General features: G+C 39.5%; 1 pseudogene; it reads right to left on the reverse strand.

Annotated features, from left to right (window-relative positions):
- Positions 1–20,356: 20,356 nt before the first annotated feature.
- Positions 20,357–22,291, reverse strand: LOC119511518 (annotated as a pseudogene).
- Between the last annotated feature and the right edge of the window lie 530 nt (positions 22,292–22,821).

Below are 22,821 nucleotides of genomic sequence, written 5' to 3' on the forward strand. Positions count from 1 at the left end.
AGAGTCAAAGAAGGTAGAGAGACAAAAGAAAAAGAAAAAAAGGAAGAGAAACAAACAAACAAACAAACATGACAGCTAGAAAGCAACAAAAGGAAAGATAGCCTTAAACTAAAGTAGAATAAGAGTCAGACAACGTCACCAATGCCAAGAGTCCCATACCCCCTCCTAGGCCCCCCATATGCATTTAGCTTTGGTATATTGCCTTTGTTACATTAAAGGATGCATAATACAATGTTTCTGTTAATTATAGTCTCTAGTTTGCACTGATTGTATTTTCCCCGAAGTCCCAACCTATTTTTAACACCTTGCAATGTTGGCATTCATTTTTTCTCCCTCATGTAAAAACATGTTTGTGGCTTTTATCACAATCCTTGAGCATACTAGGTTTCACTGAGTTATACAGTCCCAGTCTTTATCTTTCCTCTTTCCTTCTGGTGTCCTACATGCTTCTAACCTTCCTCTTTCAAGCATACTCACAATCATCTTTGTTCAGTGTACTTAAATTGCTGTGCTAATATCTCCCAAAATTGTATTCCAAACCTCTCACTCCTGTCTTTTCCTTTTTGTCTGCAGTGCTTCCTTTAGTGCTTCCTGTAGAGCAGGTATCTTGTTCACATCTCTGTCATTGTCTGTTTGTCAGAGAATATTTTAAGCTCTGCCTCATATTTGAAGGACAGTTTTGCCAGATATAGGGTCCTTGGTTGGTGGTTTTCCTGTTTCAGTATCTTGAATATATCACCCCACTTCCTGCTTGCCTCCATGGTTTCTATTGAGAAATACACACATAGTCTTATCAAGCTTCCTTTGTATGTGATGGATCACTTTTCTCTTGCTGCTTTCAGGATTCTCTCTTTATCTTTGATGTTTGAAAATCTGATTATTAAGTGTCTTGGCATGGGCCTATTCAGATCTATTCTCTTTGGGGTACGCTGCTTTTCTTGGATCTGTAATTTTATGTCTTTCATAATAGATGGGAAATGTTCATTGATTCTTTCCTCTATTATTGCTTCTGCCCCTTTTCCCTTCTCTTCTCCTTTTGGGACACCTATGACATGTACATTCCTGTGTTTCATGTAGTTATTCAGTTACAGGAGACGTTGCTCATATTTTTCCATTTTTCTCTATCTGTTCTTTTGTGTGTAGACTTTCAGGTGTCTTGTTCTCCAGTTCAAGAGTATTTTCTTCGGCCTCTTGAGATCTGCTATTGTATGTCTGCATTGTGTCTTTCATCTCTTGTGTTGTGCCTTTCATTTACATAGATTCTGCCAGTTGTTTTTTCGAACTCTCAATTTCTACTTTATGTTCACCCTTCATCTCTTTTGCCATATCTTCCCAGAACTTTTTGTATTGATTTAGCATTAGTTGTTTCAATTCCTGTATCTCAGTTGAAGTGTACATGTTCTAGTTTGCCAATGCTGCCAGAATGCAAAACACCAGAAACAGATTGGCTTTTATAAAGGGGGGTTATTTGGTTACAAAGTTACAGTCTTAAGGCCCTAAATGTCCAAGGTAATACATCAACAATTGAGTACCTTCACTGGAGGATGGCCAATGGTGTCTGGAAAATCTCTGTTACCTGGGAAGGCATGTAGCTGGCATCTGCTCCAAAGTTCTGGTTTCAAAATGATTTTGTCCCAGGATGTTCCTCTCTAGGCTACTGTTCCTCAAAAATGTCACTCTTAGTTGTTCTTAAGGTGTTTGTCCTCTCTTAGCTTCTCCAGAGCAAGAGTCTGCTTTCAATGGCCATCTTCAAACTGTCTGTCATCTGCAGCTACTCTCTCACCTTCTGTGCATTCTTCAAAGTGTCCCTCTTGGCTGTAGCAAGCCTGCTTCTTCTGTCTGAGCTTATATAGTGCTCCAGTAAACTAATCAAGGCCGATGCTGAATGGGTGGGGCCACACCTTCATGGAAATTATCCAGTCAGTTATCAACCACAGTTGGGCGGGGTGCATTTCCATGAAACAACCTAATCCAAATGTTCCAAGTTAATCCCTATTAATATGTCTGCCCCACAAGATTGTATCAAAGAATATGGCTTTTTCTGGGGGACATAATACATTCAAACCAGCACAAACTTTGACTGGGCCACAAGTTCATTTTTCTTAGTGTAGGTTGTAGTTTTCTGTTGTCTAGGCATCTGGTTTCCTTGGTTACCCCAATCAGATTTTCCCAGACCAGAACGGGCTCAGGTCTCAGAAGGAGGCAATAGTATCAGGTTTCCCTGATGGTGTGCCTTAGAAGATTGACACACCCTGTGAGGCCACAAGCCACTGTGCTTTTCTGCCCAACAGGTAGCACCTGTCAGCCTGTCACTCCTGACTGGTGTAAAGAGGTGTGGCCCATGGATGTTTTCCCCCAGGCTCTGGGGTCTGGTTCTGAATGGAAAGCGGGTAGTAGAACTTGACATCACCTCTTTCCTCTTAGGGAAGATACACCCCCTTGGGAGATATCATTTGCATTTGAATAGTCTCTCTTACTCTACTGTCTCTACCCTTGTCTGGGTCAGAGTGCTGGGAACTGAAAATGCCTGAGGCTTTCTCCACTGAGCTAAAAAAGGGAGAGAAAGCCCCCCTCAGGGCCAGTCCTCAGCCACCCTCAGTTTCACCTGTCGACCAGAGAGAGCACCTGGTCCTCTGGGCTCCCCCTTCCTCCCAGAGAGGTCCTCTGGCTCTCCAAGGTCAGTCGCCACCAAAAGCTTCTGTCAGCTTGTTGGGGATTCATAGCTTGTATTGAGCAGTCCACATTTGTTAATTAAAACCTCAGTTGGATCTGGACTGAGGTATATTCGCTTGTTCAGAGAGTGCTGTTCTCTATCACAGTGAGGCTTTGCAGTTTGGGCTTCTGTGGGGGAGGGGCTCTCAGCTTGGGTCTGCAGTTTTTACTTACAGATTTTATGCTGTGATATTGGGCATTCCTCCCAATCCAGGTTGATGTATGATGTGTGGACAGTCAGGTTTTTCCCCCAGCAGTTATTCCAGATTATTTACTAGTTGTTCCTGGTTGTTTATTAGTTGTTCCAGGGAGACTAACTAGCTTCCATTCCTTCTCTGTGCCACCATCTTCTCCCCTTACTCTTTGTTTCCAAGAAAGGAAAGCTGATTCCTAGCAGGGTCTCAAGTTCAAATATATCACTCTAAAATGTGAGTTAGTCTAATGCTGTTATTCTTTATTAAATTTCAAAAATATGTAATTACTAGATCAAATTTGCCGTGTAAGTAAAACTAAAGTTTCATTTCTTTATCTGTCAGTTTAAAGACTGAATAGTGTTTGGGGCACATACTCAAAGAGGCCAATTGTGTGTATTTTTATAGTTTTTCAATAAAATTGAGTCAGTAAGTAGAGGCTATTGAGGCTTAGATTTCTAGTGAGAAAAAACTTAAGGTCACAGAACAACTAGATTAACACATGGGAAAATAATCAAAAAGGAAATCTTAGAGAAAAATATCATTAAAAATACATGTATGTGAGAGCAAAACTTTGTTCCATATTATAATGGTCAATATTATGGATTATACATATCACTATTTTACTCCATGGATATGGGTCATCTTTCAAGGAGTACACGTTTGCCCTCCAGGTACCCTGCCCCACCCTTATTGCCACATATTGACTTTTTTCCTTTGCAAGGCAGAAAAAGTGTGGTAGTTGGCTATAAAATAGGTAGTATAATCCAGATTATGGCTTGCAGTGTGGCATCCTGAGTCACCTTCAAAATAGCATTTCCTTGGTTCTGTATAGACCTGTGAAATGGCTTCATGATGTTAATTAAGAAATTCATAAACTTCATATATCAATTCCCTGTTCACAGAAGGAGAAAATCAACAGATACCTGATATCCACAGTGTGAGCCTCTTAAACCCACCAGGTTTACACTTTGCAAAGGAGGTATCTAAACAAGGTAAACTCCCTTCTAAATCTAAATTGGCACTTTGTTATAGGAATAAATGAACAAAGGAAAAATTACAGTCTCATCCTATGTAAAATTAAGAATCCCTTCTGCAAATTACTCAGTTTACAAAAGGATTGCGTCAATGCTAATGAACAGTGGGGCTATATATTTTCGGTTCCTTCAGAGTCATTGCAAAGAGGGAGAAAAAAATTCCCTCTAGGGTGATGCTTGGTTGAGAGTCAGAGGACTCCTTCAAGAGGACTGTTGACCCCTGAGAAATGTGATTTCCATTTGCAAGGCCAGTGTTCATCTTATTGGATGAACTGACCCTTTGGAAGAGAGATGATAAATAGAGAACATTTAAGATGGCAACAAGTATGGAAGACCCTAAAATGGCTTCACCTCACAGAGATTCTTAACTTCTCCAGATGCTTCACAGGCATTAAGTGCAAATTGCCTTATATCCAAACATCTTAAAAATCTTAGCGGGCAAAAACATATATCACTAAAGGTAAATTAAGAATTGTGGTGTACATTTTCTCTTGCTAGAAATAGATACTTCTTCTAGCTTTTTGTTCTTTAAATGAAAGTTAGGTAGAGGTAGTTGTTATTTGTCAACCAACAATCAACCAACACATTAAATTCAACTTGTACTTACCCTGGTAAGTACAAATTGAAATGAATTTGACTGATTTGCCAGCCCTGTGCAAGGTGTCAGCTCTGTGACTTTGGGCAGGTAACCTGAACTCCTCTTGGAGCCTCTGCATCCTCATTTATGAAATAAAGCTGCTCTTCCATGATTTTGAAACTCTGCTTCTCAGAGTTCTGGGGATTCCCCAGAGAAATAAGCAAATAGGACAAACAGAATAAATCCATGTATGCAGTTACCCGACTCCTGTCTGTTTTAACTTTAGGCTTTTATTTTTGGACCAAAGGGCTACAGTTTTAAAATATAGGGAAACCATTCAAATGATCTTTAAGATGCCTTCCAGCTGACTGGATTCTAGGAATAGAGGATTTGTGTAACATGCTCTTTGCTCTCAGATACCTCTCAGGTGCAATTGATTAAAACAACACAACCACAAAAATAAACACATAGGAAACGGCTGTATATCCCAAACCATTTAAGAACAAGGGCTTTAGACTTTGAGATTAGATGACAGTAGTTACAGGAGATCAGCGATGGAGAAGGGAAAGAAGACTTTAACAAAGATAAACAGGAAATGCTGGTCCAGGAAAGGAGATTTGGAATTGTGTGGATGGGTACATTGCAAACAGGAAACAAAATGTAGAATGTTAGAGAGAGGATTGGATAGAGCCTGTTTGAAAGCTACAGCCTACCCAGGAAAATAAGTGGGAAGAAATGTTGCCCCCAAATTCCCCAGCCAAACTCCAGAGGGTGTTAAGATAAAGACAATGAAGATTCTTAAAGGAGAGGCATGAGAAAATTAGTCTGGCTGAACTTATTAGGGCAAAGAATGGGCAGAAAGGATACAGTTGGGAGACCCTCAGGCTTGAGGTTGGTGTGCAAAATACAGAGGAAGGAACAAACCACTGTTGTATTGAGATGGTATATTTTGTTGTTGTTGATGTTCTGTTTTGAAATAATTTCAAACTTACAGGACGGTTGCAAAAATAATACAAACCCTATACAGAGAACTCCAATATACTTCTACCCGCCCAGATAACCTAGATCCACCAATTTTAACATTTTGCCATCTTTGCTCGCTTTCTTTCTTTTTCTTTCTTTCCCTTCCTTTCCTTTCCCTTCCTCCATCTATCTATCTATCTATCTATCTATCTATCTATCTCTATTTTCTGAACATTTGAGAGGAGGTTGCATACATCGTATTCCTTGAATCCATAACACTTCCATGTACAGTTCCTATGAACAGGATATTCACGTAAGTAATCACATTAAGTGCAATTATCAAGTTCAGGAAATTTAACATTGATATAAATATAAATCTATACTCCAATTTTTCTTATGTCCAACTAATGTCCTTTTGAGTGTTTTCTCCTCCATTTTTAGATACCATGCAGTATCATGTATTGCATTGAATTGTCCTTAACTCTTTAGTTTCTTTCTTTCATTCTTTCTTTTTGAATTGTGGAAATATATATAACATAAATCTTCTCATCCGAACCCCACCCAGGCAAACCATTCAGTAGGATTAATCACATTCACAATGCTGCAGTACCTTCACCACCATCCATTACTAAAACTTCCTGACATCTCAAACAGAAATGCTACATTTATTTTGCATTGACTCCCCATTGCTCCCCATTGCCCTTGTCGTCACCCCCCACCCCCTACCCCCAGTAACCTGTACTCTACATTCTGGCTCTATAAGTTTTCATATTCTCTGATATTTTCTTTGTGGTTATCAAGGGACCTAAATTCAACATCCTAAATATATAACAATCTCATTTGCTTTAATGCCAGCTATCAACTTTAATAGCATACATAAACTATGATCCTTTGCCCATCTATGCCCCCATTTTTGTGCACTTTTTGTCACAAATTACATATCTATTTATTATGAGTCCAAAACCATTGATTTATTGTTGCATTTTATGCATTTGCCTTTTAGATCCTGTAGGAAGTAAAAAGTAGAGCTGCAAATAAAAAAATACAATAGCACTGATATTAATATTTACCCATATGATTATTTTTACTGGAGATCTTTATTTCTTCATGTGGCATCAGTAAATTCTCTACTGTCCTTTACTTTTAACCTGTAGAACTCCTTTTAGCATTTCTTTTAAGGCCCATATAGTAGTGATGAACTCTCTAGGCTTTTGTTTATATGAGAATGTTTTAATCCCTCCATCATTTCTGGAAGATAGCTTTGCCAGATAAAGTATTCTTAGTGGACTTTTTTTTTTTTTTTTTGCTTTGTTTTGCTTTAAGCACTTTAAATATGTTTTCCCACTTCCTTCTTGCATCCATGGTTTCCAAAGAGAAATTAGCATTAAATCTTATTAAGGCACTCTTGTATGTGACACATTACTTCTCTCTTGTGGCTTTTGGAATTCTCTTTGACAGTCAATGGTTTGATTATAATACAGCATGGTGTGGGTCAAATTTGTTTTTCCTTTGTGGAGTTTGTTGAGCATCTTGGATGCATATAGTCATGTCTCATTAAACTTGAGTTTTCAGCAATTATTTCTTAGAATATTCTCTTTGCCCTGTTCTCATTTTTCTCCTTCTGGGTTTCCCACAATGTGCATATTGGTATGCTTAATGGTATCCCACAGGTTCCTCTGGCTCTGTTCACTTTTCTTCATTCTTTCTATCCTCTGCTCCTCAGAATGGATGATCTCAGTTGTCTTTTTTATTTCAATTTTACTGATTCTTTCTTATGCCAGTTCCAATATGCTGTTGAACCTCTCTAGAGGATTTTTAATTTCTGGTACTGTGGTCTTCAGCTCTATTTGCTTTCTTTTCATAATTTCCATCTCTCTGTTGATATTCTTCATGCTCATCTATCATTTTCCTGATTTATTATTTTAGTTCTTTGATCATATTTTCCTTTACCTCTTTGAGCATAAACAGGACCTTTTTTTCCCTTTGTCTTGTCTGGATGCCCCAAGTTTGATCCTCCCCATTAATGGTTTCTAATGGTTTAATTTTTTCCTTTGTCTGGGCCATCATTTCTTATTTCTTTGTGTGTTTTGTAATCTTTGTTGAAACTTGGACATTTTGATATTTTAATGTGTCATCACTGGAATTTAGACTCTGAGACATCTGTTCCTTAAGCTTGTGTCCAGCTAGTATTATGATGAAACTTTCCTTGAATGCCAGGTGCTAACAACAACAACAACAACAACAAAATAAATAAATAAATAAATAAATAAATAAATAAATAAATAAATAAAATAAAAATACCTTTCCTAGTCTTTGCAGATTGTCCTGTGTAAATACTGTCCTTCAGAGCATACAGTAAGTTTTCAGAATAGCTGCAGGCTAAAACTGAGGGGCCTCTGTGGTCCTATCTTCACATGTGTCTTGTCTTGAGCCATGCACATGTGGCCCTAGGAATTCCCCCATTTACTTGGTTACAAATGTCCCCTCTCCCCTAGGAAGCAGTTTCCTCAGAGTTCTGGACTCTGAAGCCTATGTCCTACATTCCTTGCCGCAGGAAGCCACTTGATTGTTCTCTCATAGTGTTCTGTAAGAGAGCTCTGTGAACTGCCTTCTTGATGCAGGGCAAGTGGTAGAATAACAAGTCCCTCAGGCCACCACTAGGCAGATTGGGCCAGACATAAACGCTTCCAGTATGTGCACAAGAGTTACTCTGCTCCCTCTGGAACCAGGACCAGGGATATATGCTTGGAACATAAACCAGCTCTTTACCAAGCCAATGAGGGGTGGGAAGGGTGTGCCACAAGATCCTACCTCTTTTAAGTGTCCTTTTTCTTGATTCGATAGTCACCCTCTTACTGTCCTCCTTTAACTGATTTCTGGAGCTTTGAGAAAGATGTTTCTGCCAGTCCTTTCTTGTTGATCAAAGCTTTGGTGGAAAGACAGAGCCCTGAAGCTTATCATCTTGCTATCTTGATCTGGGCAGGGCTCAAGATGACATCATTTTTTTTTAAGGAAACCCGTGGTGTTATCATGTAGGTTTCTGTATTTCTTATTTACTGTTGAGCAAGTGTTTTTCGTTTTTGTTTTTGTTTTTTCCCACCCTCGTACTCAGATCAACAGAACACTTATTATGGTATGTATCAAGATCACACAGGATTTTGGAATCTAATGGCCAGTGGGTAAGAAGTCAGGTTAAAACACAACTTTTCCATAATGCCCTCATTTTCATTTTGTTTTCTATCACAGGTGACTCATGCCTTAACTGTTCACCATTTCCTAATTTGTAAATAGCTAAATTGTAAAGCCTGACCCAAATGAGAGGATTAGGAGAGCAATATAAGGGGAAAATGCTTTAAAAATGTGTAGCTGATATACTGCTGACCCCAAATAGTAAATATGATTTAGCTAGATAGTGATAATTACCCAGAAAATCACTGGGGAAAATGAACATTTATCCGCACCCCCAACCCCCAACTTGGACTAAAGAACACTTTGTCAAACTTGCAAAGGAATTACATCCGATATGGCATCTGGTGGTGGTGATGTGGTGTCAGAGAGCTATGGAGAAGGTTATATATAACAGTTAAATTTTTTTTAATGAGCTCATCTATGAATTACTTTGATGCTGGCAAAACTCCTTTGAGATAAACAAGGGAGCATTCTCAGATGACAGGGCTTTCTTGGAGGTGATGCAGTTTGTCAAAGACAGAAATTAATTAGCAGTGAGAAAAAGTTTGAACCAGGGGTCCTATCTGGACTCTGAAAATGTAGATAATTGGAGGAATATTATATTAATGTTAGTAATAGTAAGTAATAGTAGAGGTAGCATTAATTCAGTAGTTACTAGGTATTAGTGAATATGTGATTGTTATTTTCTGCATTACAGGTTGGGAGAATTGAATGCTTAAATAGGTTTAGGAATTTGCTCAATTTCAGCTTCAACTCCTAAATGGTAGAGCCATGATTTGGTCCTAGTGATGTCTGACTCCAGAATCTGTATTCTTAAACACTTAACCACTTAACCATTTAACCTATAAATCCCTTCCAAACTACAGTGTCAGAAAGAGATTGCACAACTGTACTTCAATTAGTGTCCAGGAAAAACAGATACGTGTGTGGGGGTGGGTGGGTTGGTGGTGGATGATGAGTGGGTGGGAGACTAAGTTACTGCTGCATATTCTGACTCTGCAAGTCAGATAGGAAGAATTAAGGGATTCAGCACTTGGGAATGGAGGTTAAAAATGGGCAGGATTCTTTTCAAATCTCTTGTAGTCCTAGAGGGAAATATAGAGGAAGGGGCAAAACATGGGCAGAATCCAAAAATTCCAACATTCGAGTTGTTTGGTGATAGGAGGGAGGTCAAGTTGAAGATGCTGTGAGTAGCCTCAGAGGTCCCTACGGTACAATGTATACCAGGTCTTTTGGCACAAAGCCTGCAGTGACAACTATTGATCTGTTAGCCACATCAGCGTTCTGAGAACAGTTGCTCTTTGGCCCCACCTTTTTACTTTATCTCTGTGGTTGCAGCTTGAGCAGTCATGTTGCATGACCCCTTCCCTTGGTATTTGGTCAATGGTCCATATTCGGACAGCCAACTACAACTGGGCCAATCTTTATAACGGAGAAAGGTCAGCAAAAGGATAGTAGTAGGTACCTAGGAGACCCATAGTCACTCATTGAGAGTAACATCCACTTTACATAAACTAAATTCTTTTGAATCTGCTTTACCCAGCATCTCACAGCCAAAGTCCTCAAGGAAGCTTTTCACCTCCAGGCTCTACTCTGTCCCAGATCTTAACTCCATCCTGATGAAGCAGGACATTAATACAGATACGGTTCTGTGCTCTGCTTTCCCTGCCCTCCAACCTGTTGTAACTTAGAATCCTTGTAGACCTCTAGCCAAACATGGATTCTTTTTCTCTTCTCCAGGTCCCTGTTGGACATGACTCCACCTACCCTTACTTGTCCTCACACCCTACACTCCCTCTTGGCTCATTTGCTTAGAATTGGACTTCTCTTTCATTGGAATTCCAAACAGTTATTTTGGCAAGTTTCCTAGCATTACGTTAGGATAAGAATTGTGGGCTGAAATCAAACTTTGATTTAGGGGCCCATCTTTGCTCTTTTTAGGCATTTCTCCTCCTGTGAATGGAGACCAAACCCTGCCCAGAGCTCAGGGAAGAAATGCTGTAAAGATCACTGCTTTTTGACTCCCAGTACTGACCACCAGATACCTTGTTTGAACCCCACCCCTCCCCCATTGCTGCAAGCCCTGATGCCGACCTTTATCTAAATATGACAAGCTCTTTCAGTGAGCCAGTCCTCTTGAAGGATCTAGCACTCTCCACATGTTCCACCAAAAACTGTAACTGAGACAGACAGACAGTGGGTTATGTTCTGGGTTGTTGGACATGTTGTAAGGGATCTCAAATAGTAACAATTTATATGTGCTTTTGAGAAGCTTACAGTCAAGTTGAGAAGCAAAACTAGAAGTGAAATGATAAGACTTACTTATGTGTCAGGCAATCCAAATCAAATTGTAAGTTGTGAGACTGAACATACTTGACGGGTTTGTAGAAAGTCTATTAGTGGTGTTGGTCCATTCTTGAAAGTCAGACACTGCTGAGTGTTATGCCTATTAGGAATACATTAATTTACAGATGAGAAAAATAATTTTCCCAAGGTCATACAGCAAGTATGATACACAAGAGATTCAAAGTTTAACACTTTCTGTAAATACAAATCACTATGCTCTTTGGAAAGGAAAAAATAAAAGCAAAAAAAAAAAAAGAGAGAGAGAGAGAGAGAGAAAGAGAAAAAAGAAACATACTCATTGATGGACCTTAAAGAAGGAAAATTTGAATTGCTTTCAAATACGAACAAAAAAAATATGATTTGAACCCATATAGCTTTGTCAATGTTAATCAATCATTTGTGCCAGTCAATGCTCATTGAAATGGAAGAGACCAGTGTGTGATTTATTGAACAGTCTGTTATTTCTACAATTTAATTAGGACTCTAATGGTGAGTACTACCTGGCTACTTCAGCAAGAATCTGGATGCCCATGGGCACCAGTTCTGGGCAAATGTGGTCCTGGGTGACTGGGAAAGCAAGCCAGACCCATTCAGCATGGAACCAGTTAGTTCCTACCCTTTCTGCTTTTTCATCCTAAAATGGCTTTTTTCCTTTTCTCCAATTGTTATCTATTTTTCAGGTTGCAGTTTCTCTAAAGAGATATTTGGTACTTAATCTTTCAGAATAATGAATGAATCTGCCTGTTTGCAGAGGTGGGTCCTGTCCTGGGAGCACCATGGTGGCTTGGGACACCAGGCTATTGTTTGTCAGGATTCTTTCAGGTGTACTTCTATGAATGTGTCTGACATTGAGATTACATTGCCTCACAGAGATGGAGAATTCTGGAGATAAAGAGGCTGTGAAGACAAGAGCTTCACCCCAAAGAACTTAATGGCTTACATTCACATTAAGTCTCAAGAGATGTGAAATTCATGGCATAGACCATTCCACAAATGCATCTTCTGAATAAGAGAAAATAGTTTTCCAAGTGCCTAAAATTTTTATCTGGGCACATAACACACTGCTCTAAAGGTGCATGCTATAGCCTCTAGCCACATATGGCTAATTAAATGTAAAAAATAAAATTAAATAAAATTAGATATTAGATCCTCAGTTGCACCAGCCACATGTCAAGTGCACAACAGTTTCACATGACTAGTGGCTACTATTATTGGGCAGAACAGATACAGAACATTTCTGTCATAGCACAAAGCTCTATTAGACAGCACTGCTCTGAAAAAAAGCAAATGAATTTAGCATTTTCAACTACTACCCCAGTAGTAGTATCAAGCCCTTAGTAATTTAAATAATATGCAGTTAGTACATATTTTTCTAAACATTGGACAGAAATCTAGCATTATTCACTTGATACAGGGCATTTTAAAATATTACACATACCTCCATGGGTCTAGAAAATAAATAATTAATGCAATTCCCCCAGCCTAAGTAACCATTCTATACAACAGAGATAAAAAAAAACTGTCCATTCTTCAACGTCATTCGCAAAGCAAGAGTCAGTAAATCCATGGTGAGATCTCAAGTTCAACTGCATCACGTGATCGGGCTGGGAAGTTTAGTAATAACGTTAAGGTGGAGCTTTGGAATCTTCATTTAACAAACTTTCAAGGTATTCTTTCTTACATTGCAGTTTGTGAATGTGGCATATATTCCCAGAGAAAAATGACCACTTGGTCTTCTCTCTTACTCATTTCTCAGAAGGCAGCAGAGCTAAAATTCCTGGGTTCCAATCTTAGCTCAGGAACCTACAACTGTTACCTTGAGCAAGTTACTTTGACTGAAACTCCCCAGTGGACATCTCCTCCTATATCATTGACCCAGATTGACTGTCATAGGCTCTTGCTGACTTATAGCAGGCAAGCAAAATAAATCTCAAGTTCATTAGTGAATAGACTACCTAAATTTTATCCCAGGGCATAAAGAGTGAGGGAGTGCACCATAATCCAATACTAAACAAACTTAGGGACATTTAGCAAGGAAGAGATGGGTGGGATGGCTGTTGGGCAGGTAACCAACAGTTCCTGGCACAGAATCATTTTGTTTGATGCTCAAACAAAATGTGATTAATGGTAATCTTAGGTGACAGATAAATATAGCAAAATATACAACTTGGGGCAGTTTGCGTAGTTTGCTGGTTTGAGGTTTACAGCTATAGAAACTCCCTGTTCAATCGTTGTGCCTTCCTCCACAGTTATCAAAGGTGTCTTCCATTGGCTTGCTTTCCCACTTCTGTCACAATCTATCTCCCTTTTACATGTGTTTCCACGCATTCTACAAATGCATCTTCTGAATAAGAGAAAATAGTTTTCCAAGTTTCTAAAATCTTTATCTGGGCACATAGACACACTGCTCTAAAGGTGCATGCTATAACCTAATTAAATGTAAAAAATAAAATTAAATAAAATTAGACATTAGATCCTCAGTTGCACCAGCCACATGTCAAGTGCACAACAGTTTCACATGACTAGAGATTTTAGTTTGGATTCACATTTTATGTCAGAATATTTCCTCTGTACATTCTCTTACCCCCACATCTCCCTGCTACCACTTTCAAGAATATTCTATTCATGTTTCATACCTCAATTTTCCCCATTTCCTTTCACTCTTGTAGCAAACATTGTAGAATTTTAAAATTTTTAAGTTATTCATTTGGTCTTATCATTAACCATAGAGAAAGATAATCTTATGTGATGTTTAGAAAATACACAAACACATACACACGCACAAACATATATGCAGTTTACCCCAAGAAGAGAAAATATTAGGAAGAAATCTCATACCTCTTCACCCTCAATGGAGAAATTACACTGCAGATTTTGAGGACGTGATAGGAGAACCAAACAAGAAAACACATTTCTTCACAAAAGGAAAGGAAGCCAATACCCCAGGAGTTAGAAACCCCAAGTCTGTTACAGTTTTGACAACCGTCTGGCTGCATTTTGAAACCTCATATTTATAAGCTTGCTCTCAGCTTTCCAGCTGTCCCAGGCAATGGCCTAAAAAGAAGATGATAGCTTGAGGTAGGAAATGAGGAGCAGATGGGGATGGTCACTTAAGGCATGGGATCCTGTTATCATCATCATGTATTTGGTTCCTTAATTATTAAAGAATGAGGGTAAAAAAGAAAATTAAGAAAATGTAATGAGCATTTTCAAATAGGATGTGTTTTCACAAAGTGCCCATGAGAAAGCACCTGTTCTGGTTACATTCTTTACTGCAAAAATGTTGTTGGGTTTTTCATCTGTTTATTTTTGTTTATTTCATATACTAGGAAGCATGTTTATCTTTGGTCCTTTGATTCTAGTAACAAAAGTTGTATTTATCCTCAAAGAGCCAAGCTGTCTGGCAGAAGCAGCATTTGACTGAACATGTATCATCATAGATACAGTCTGCAGTAAGCATGACAGTTCTGCCATTTGGGTTAGTCATCTGCATGTTTTGTCTTTGGTTTATTTATTTGTAAGGTAGAAATAATTTGAGGGCTAGGCATATATCAAAGCCCACTCCCGAGACAGTGCAGACTAGATGGGATTATTAGAGCATTCTGTAATGAGATAGAGATTTTAGTTTGGATTCCCATGTGGTTAAACTGGTATCAAAATATGCAAACAACGCTTTAACAATAATGACAAATGTCTTGATCTCCAACTTTACTCCTATCTTCTGTCCAGCCATCTAATAGATGCCCATTATTATATGTGGTACAATGATAGTATGACTACTCTCTGCAGAAAACACCTTCTTGTCAGGGAAAAAGGATTTCCAATGCAAGTGCCTCTTCTTTGTACAAAGAGCTGCTTGTGAGAACATGTGGAAATACTGCTATCTTCCTTGGGACCAGGAAACATAAGAAAGTGGAGCTGGACTTGAAGACAAGGTAGAGGAAAACACAGTAGGGAGAATTATCTGTACAATTGGGTGAAATATGGGACATAGATTAGCCTTCAAAGATTGAAATGGATCTGACAGAAAAAGAGGAGGAGGAGGAGTGAGATGGGGAGAACTACCAGGGACAGAGAAACATGACATGAGTAAGAGCCATGTGCATACAAGAAATGTGAAAGCAATTTTTGTGTTATGGGCCCAACTTTTTATCAACTGAATGACCAAAAAAAAGAAAAGTTGATGATTGGACTTTTTTCCTTGAAGACGTTTGGGATTTACTCAATGAAATGGTAAAATGTTATGTTTGTTTACCTCTCTGATAAGCCATTTTCGAATCAAATTTCAGAGTTACTATGAAAAGTACTAAACTCATTAAACTCCTTCAGATAGTACATTATAACCATTTTGGAAAATGGAGACGACAGGAAAGAAACCATGACCTACCGTTTGCCCACATTTCAACCCCCTGTGAACTCCATAGAACAGGGGTTGGCAAACTACAGTCTATGGGCCAAATTCAGCCTACTGTCCATTTTTGCAACACAGCCATACCCATTCATTTACATATTTTCTATGGACATTTTTGTGCTATAGCAATAGAATTGAGTAGTTGAAACAGAACAGGTGGTCTACAAAGTTTAAAATATTTACTCTCTGCCTCTTTACACAAAAAGTTTGCCAACTTCTACTAAGGATGGTAACCAGAAAGACAGTTTGGGCAACCAGTCATGATCTAGTGAGCATTTAAAATAGATAAATGCAGGAAGGGACTGCTCTGTAGAGGGTTTCTCTCTCTCTCTCTCTCTCTCTCTCTCTCTCTCTCTCTCTCTCTCTCTGTTTCTTGGAAGCCACGATTTCTTACCATGCCTTATCCACTAATATCCTAAAAGAGAAAAATAGCAGAGCAAGAGAATAGAAGACAGTCCTGATGATGACTTATTCAAATGGAAAATGTGTGGACGCACTCAGGGTGTGAAGAGGCTTGCCATGATAGGACTTAACTTGCTAAATGATACATACTTGATGATAAATTTCTAAACCTGGTTACATTTTGTGAATTTTAAATATCTTCTATACATTTTTTTTCCTCTCATGGCATCCACCGGCGCAACTCAGCTGATAATTGTGTGTACCATATATGCAGAAGGTTCTGTGCCTTGGGGTGAGACAATCTTTAGAAATGAGTTTCCAGCCAACCACTTTTTGTTTGGCTCTCAGAAAAGTCTTAGGCTCTCTAGGGGGTAAATGAATATGTAATTGTATAATTAGGCCAGCGCTGTTCCTGTTTCTCCTATAATATTGTCCAGCTGGGCCACAAGACAAGGTCGCTGAACAGTGATGGACTAAAAATGGAAATTGGCTGATTGTTGAAGTTGATGGGAATGACCTGCTGTGGACTGTTATGTGTGGGCGTGAAGCCTCATAAGATCTCTTATATTAAAATTCCTCTTTAATTTCACCCAACTTTTTCCTAATGTGTTTTTTTCTTCCTCAACCTTACTTACTTTTGGGCAAAATAGGAAGTCATCAGGTAATTTGGCTTGAAAGATAGAAGAAACCTTCCCATACCAGAAGAAAAACCCATCCTGCAGCCTGCCTGAGGTCTTAAAACTCCAGTATTAGTGCATCATCTCTTAACACTAAGGAATGGGCAGGAGTGGGGAGTGCATGAAATTCCTACTTGGGTGACCAGGCTTGGGTCACCCCACCACAAGCTATCTTCCTCTAAATTACCTATTTTTCCCAAGCTACAGGTTCCGCAGATGTAAAACTGAAATATATCTAATAGTTAACTTGAAGAATGTTTTAAGAATCAAATTAGATAATGCTTGTGAGCTGTTCATTATAAATTATGAAGTTACAATTAGGGCTTTGTTTCTCTAAGTGTCCTATTTCAAATCCCAGCTGCCTCTTGGAGGCGGGTGTCATTCTCACTCTGACTATATAATTTTATCAGATCATTTTCCTCTTGACAGCTAAGGGCAGGCCAGTGAGCAATGGTCCTTTAATGGTGGAAAAGGGAGAAAGAGAGGCAAAACTGGGGGACACTGCCTGAAGGAAATTGTGCTAAAAAGTGATCTCTCTGCATTTCAAGATACTATAACAAGAAAACAGTCTTGAGTAATAGTAAGAAAATATAGACATATAATGGTGAGTCCACAGTCACTGTGTACAAATTCCATCTAATTCAAATTGTAGCAAAGGGAAGTCCCAATTCCAACAACTGTTTTTGTTGTAGCACAGTAAAGGAGATTGAATTGGATTTGTTGCAAATTCCTAACCAAATGGGAAGACTTTAGTTTAAAAAAATTAATTTCCTAGGGAATGAATGAGCCTCAGAAATATAACTCTGGCCCTGCATAAATCAAAAAGAAAACAGAATAGAAGGGCTGGCTTGCCAAATGCTTATAAATCAAATATGCCCCAAATAAGCTGCATTCCTAATAAAGGCATGCAAATAGCCCAGGAAAGAGATGTGCAAATCACTCTGCATGTAAATCACCATAAGTGGGTGCTAATAAATTTCAGCTTGACTGAAATGGCAAAATTTCACAGGAATTAGTGGAAGGTGGGAACATTTAGAAAGCAGATGGAATATTCTTAATCATTTGATCAAGTACAACTGGACCCTATGAATTATTGTAACACATTTTTCTGTGGTTTCCAGTATTATCAGGACCTATGCTAAGTCCATTTTCTAGGTTAAATTTTACTTTATTTTACCAGAATTCCCTCCATATTTGAAAACTCCCCACCTGCTCATGCTGACAAAGTCTCCAGTTCAGGGTTAAGCCGGTTGTTCTGCAGGTCCCTGTAACTAGAATTGCCTTCCTGTTTTCTTCCTAACCTTGTTGATTCTCAAGGCGAAGTATCTCAGCATGGAAGACATTCCGTTTTCCCCTCCCCTGCATCACTTAATCTCTTCTCTTCCTCCCTCAGCTATAAAGATATTTATTATTAAACTGAGTAATTGTATGATATAACTGGGACAGATTTAAGGATGCCTTAAAAGACAAAACTGCCATTTGGGTAGATTATGCTTTCAACCACATTAGTAGCATTTCTGTGCCTATCTAAATGGTCGTTGATATCTTCATTCTCTTAAGATTCTGGAGAATAATAACATATGACATGCTCATTGGTATTTGACATGAGGAGCTGTGGAAATGAGAGCTGTATTCCAAAAGGTTTTAATGGTGATTGATATATATTAGCTTTGAGTCACACTTGAGTTTGTCTTTTAAACATGCTGCTCATCATTGGAACATGTTTCTGGTGGTTGAATTGTTACCTGAGGGAACAGGTGGCTTTGCAGCCATCTTTGATCACTGGAGCCTTCCACTGAATATTACAAATGTTTTAGTAGTTCAGGCCCAGGCAGACTGAACTGCTTAATCTGCTATTAAACCTGTGCTGGGATTGGGGATTTTAAGAACAGAGACGTTTCTTTGTCAAATGGTTTGAAATAGTTTGAGGCTCATATTAATTCAATCATACCCTCCTCACAGAAAAGTACAGTGTCCATTACAGCCCTACAAAGGGCTGTGATTTTTTAGGAGGTTGTATGCTTGCATTTGACACACTTCCTAAGCTGGCAAATATAGGCACCTCTCTTTATTCTGCACAACATGGTGCAAGAAGTGCATCTGAGATGTGTTCTGCTACTACTACTGCTGTGGAAAATTCTTGATTTGAGGCAATCAAGTGGGTGAGGAAGATTTGATGTGGTCGAGAAATGGGACCTTCTTTGTATCCTCAACTAATTCCTGCCTGGCCCTATAAAACAGATTTGGTGCCCCACTGAGATTTTCCCAGTCCATCCTCTGAATCTAAGAGTTCCAGAGAAAACTGATCCCAGCCCATATGACTAAAGTTCTACCCTATTCCAGTAGCACACCCTTAGATGACGGATGACTCTTCAAATGCTATACTACAAATATGTAAGTATAGGTATGCAATCAATTCAGTCACATGTGGTAACAGCCAGTACCTCTACACATCAAGTGTGTAGAGGGTAGAAGAACCACCTCTATCTGGGAAATCTCTGGACTTCATCTGGGTCTGCTTGGATGGATTTGGGAAGATAAAAATGGACAACAAAGGACTTGCATACAATATGGGACAAATGAGTAAAATGCTAAGGCAGGAAAATACAAAATGCATGATGAAAAGAGTGAATGAAATTGCCAGTGTTGGCAATGAGTATCATGAGACATGGCAATGGAGGTTGGAGAGATAATGAAAAATCTACTGATTATAGAGGATCAAAAGGTCTCTTCCCTTATGAGCACTGGGAAGTCATAGTTGTTTTGACAGATTCAGGCAGTGTATATCTTTGGTCAGGTGTTAGAAGGACTAGGACAAACAGAAAGGCGATGAAGTGAAAAATAAGCCTTTTACACTGTTAGAGTGGAGAATACATCTCCTGTTGCTAAGGACTCATTCTTCATGGAGACATGGCCCTCTTGATGTGGCTGGAGGCTTTCTCCCAGCCTCCCTTAGAAGTGTCTCCTTGGCCTTTATGACCTAAACTGGGGAAATAGTTGATATGTTTTCCTGGACTTCCCTTCAGTTTCTCATTTATTATTTTAGTAAAGATAAATTAATTTAATTTTCTAGTTGACACCCTGGAGATGAAATACTAGAGAGAAGTTTCAATGAGCAGAGGGGTCTGTGTAACCATATAAAAATGAATATTATGCAACGAAACATAGTAAAATACCAAATAGGTTTTATGAGTTAGGTAATCTATGAATGTATGACTCAATAACCTTTTGGTGGCTGTGGAGAATGAGAGGACCCCAGTAAGAGAAAGCAGTCGTATATGACCAATTAGCCAGCAGACCTTTGAATAAGTAACACATTGCAATAGCATAAAAGAGAAAGACAGACCAGCTTTGCCTTCCTTACCCTTCCGGCTGGGGCCCACTCTGCTCATGCTGCATATCTCTTTCCTATTCAAATCTACCATTTATCCTGATCCAGCCAGATTCACTTCCATCTGGAAGGTTTTTCTGACCACCCCATCTGAGAACTGTTTCTCTCTTCCCTAAATAACTCCAGCACTCACTAACCTTTTACCCTTTTGGCAAATAATGATATACTTCCTATTATGTGATACCCTTTCTGCCATTTAATATCACTTAAAATTTCATTCTTATTTTATTTTTTGCCACTTTTAAATAGTTTCATTTAATACATTGCATTTTCCACTTGCGATACAATGCTAATATAAAGTGCAATGTTACGTCCTCTCCCTGTACACATATTCCGCAGTCAAGTATTGAGAATGACCAGGAATTTTGAATAGCAGCTGAACTGCCACAGAATGTGCTACAGATTTGGGCCCTTCAATTTTTTACTGTGGAACAATGCTAAGGTATGTATGCTGATTGATTTAATCACCCTCTTCAATAGAGGGTCCAGAAGAGGCACCGCCAGAAGGAGGTGCTCCACACCAGGGGAGCCCCCGGGCATTCCTCCTGCATGCCTCCTGTACTCTGGTACAGCTTTTTAATGACAGGGTTGCAGACTTTCTCCAGTTCCTTCTGCTGATGTTCAAATTCTTCCTTCTCTGCAGTCTGATTCTTGTCGAGTCAGTTGATGATTTCATTACATTTATCAAGAATCTTCTGTTTGTCCTCATCATTGATCTTGCCTTGAAGTTTCTCATCTTCAACTGTTGTTTTCATCTTAAATGCATAAGATTCAAGTGAATTCTTGGAGGATACCTTGTCTGTCTGCTTCTCATCTTCAGCTTTGTACTTTTTGGCTTCCTGGACCATGAGCTCAATGACTTCTTTGGTCAAACGACCCTTGTCGTTAGTGATGGTGATCTTGTTCTCTTTTCCTGTGCTCTTATCCACAGCAGCAACATTGAAGATGCCATTGGCATTGATGTCAAAGGTGACTTCAATCTGAAGCACACCACAGGGGACAGTAGGTATCACGATGAGTTCAAAGTTGCCAAGAAGTTTGTTACTTTTGGTCATGGCACACTCACCTTCTTAAAACTGAATGAGAACACCCAGCTGGCTGTTGGAATAGGTAGTGAAGGTCTGCATCTGCTTGGTGGGAATTGTGGTATTGCTCTTGATGAAGACAGTCATGACTCTACCAGCAGTTTCAGTACCAAGGGAAAGAGGAGTGACATCCAAGAGCAGCAAATCTTGAATGTTTTCAGATTTGTCTCCAGACAGGATGGCTGCCTGGACAGCTGCAACATAAGCAACAGCCTCATCAGGGTCGATGCTCTTGTTCAGTTCGTTTCCATTGAAGAAGTTCTGGAGGAGTTTCTGAATCTTGGGAATTTGAGTAGAACTGCCCACCAGAACAATATCATGGATCTGTGACTCGTCTAGCTTGGCATCCCTGAGGGCTTTCTCCACAGGGTCCAAAGTGCCATGGAACAGGTAGGCATTCAGTTCTTCAAACCAGGCATGGGTAATGGAGGTATAGAAGTCAATTCCTTCATAGAGAGAATCAATCTCAGTAGTGGCCTGGGTGCTGGAAGAGAGGGTGTACTTAGCTTGTTCACAAGCAATATGGAAGCGGCGGACAGCTCTCTTGTTCTCACTGATGTCCTTCTTATGCTTGCACTTGAACTCAGCAATAAAATGGTTAACTATTCAGTTGTCAAAGTCTTCTCCACCTAAGTGAGTATCTCTAGCTGTTGATTTGGCCTTGAAGAGTCTATCTTCAATAGTGAGGATTGACACATCAAAAGTGCCATCTCCTAAGTCAAAGATCAACACGTTTCTTTCAGCACCAACCTTTTTGTCTAAGCCGTAAGCAACAGCAGCAGCAGTTGGCTCACTGATGATTCTGAGTACGTTGAGGCCAGTGGTGGTACCAGCATCTTTGGTGGCCTGATGCTGAGAGTCATTCAAAAAAGCTGGTACTGTGACAACAGCATCAGAGCAGTCTTCCCAAGGTAGGCTTCTGCAGTTTCCTTCATCTTTGTCAGAACCATAGAGGATACTTCCTCTGGATAGAAGCTCTTGGTCTCACCCTTGTATTGTACTTGGACCTTGGGCTTGTCTGCACCATCACCACCACAGAGGCCAATGCTTCATATCAGACCAGACAACAGCCTCATCAAATCTACATTCAATCAGACACTTGACATCAAACCCGTGTTGGTGGGATTCATTGCAACTTGATTCTTCACAGCATCACTGATCAATTGTTCGGTATCAGTAAAGGTGACACAGCTCAGAGTTGTTCAGTTCGCCTGATTGTTGGCAATTATCTCCACTTTCCCATGCTGGAAGACACCCACACATGAGTAGGTGATGCCAGGTTCAATGCCAACCACAGGTCCCATAGACATGGTTGCTTATTGTAGGCCTGGCTTGTACAAGAAAACAGAACTCCTGAAATTAGTGCCATGTTCAATCCATTCTTATTTTATTCTAGGTACACTTTTCATCTCTCTCCCAAACTAAACTGCAAGCTACTTGGAGGCAAAGACAAGGACTCACTACTCTCCATTCCCAGAAGCACCGAGGCACTAAGCAAATGTGAATGGCTGAAAATTCAATTTGCTGTTGTTTTCTGAGCCTGAAGGAGAATATGAACCTATTCTTTGGCATGAAGGTCCAAAGATAAAGCATTTATTTAATCTCTATCCTGGCTGATATAACTTCATTCTTGTCCTAGGAAAAGGTGTATTTTTTTCAGCTTGAGCAGCTCAGTTGGTCATGAGTGGAGGAGCTGGATCATCAACAGTGCATTGGACAGAAACAATGCAGAATCATTTCACCTTCTCTGAGCTGAAGCAGTAGCCATAGCGAGAAATCTGCTGTCCCATGGGAGAGCTAGTCATCCATGGCCAATCTCCTTGAGGAAACTAATGTTCTT

This window comes from Choloepus didactylus, chromosome 16 (assembly GCF_015220235.1).
Source record: "Choloepus didactylus isolate mChoDid1 chromosome 16, mChoDid1.pri, whole genome shotgun sequence".
In the NCBI taxonomy this organism is placed as follows: Eukaryota; Metazoa; Chordata; class Mammalia; order Pilosa; family Megalonychidae; genus Choloepus; species Choloepus didactylus.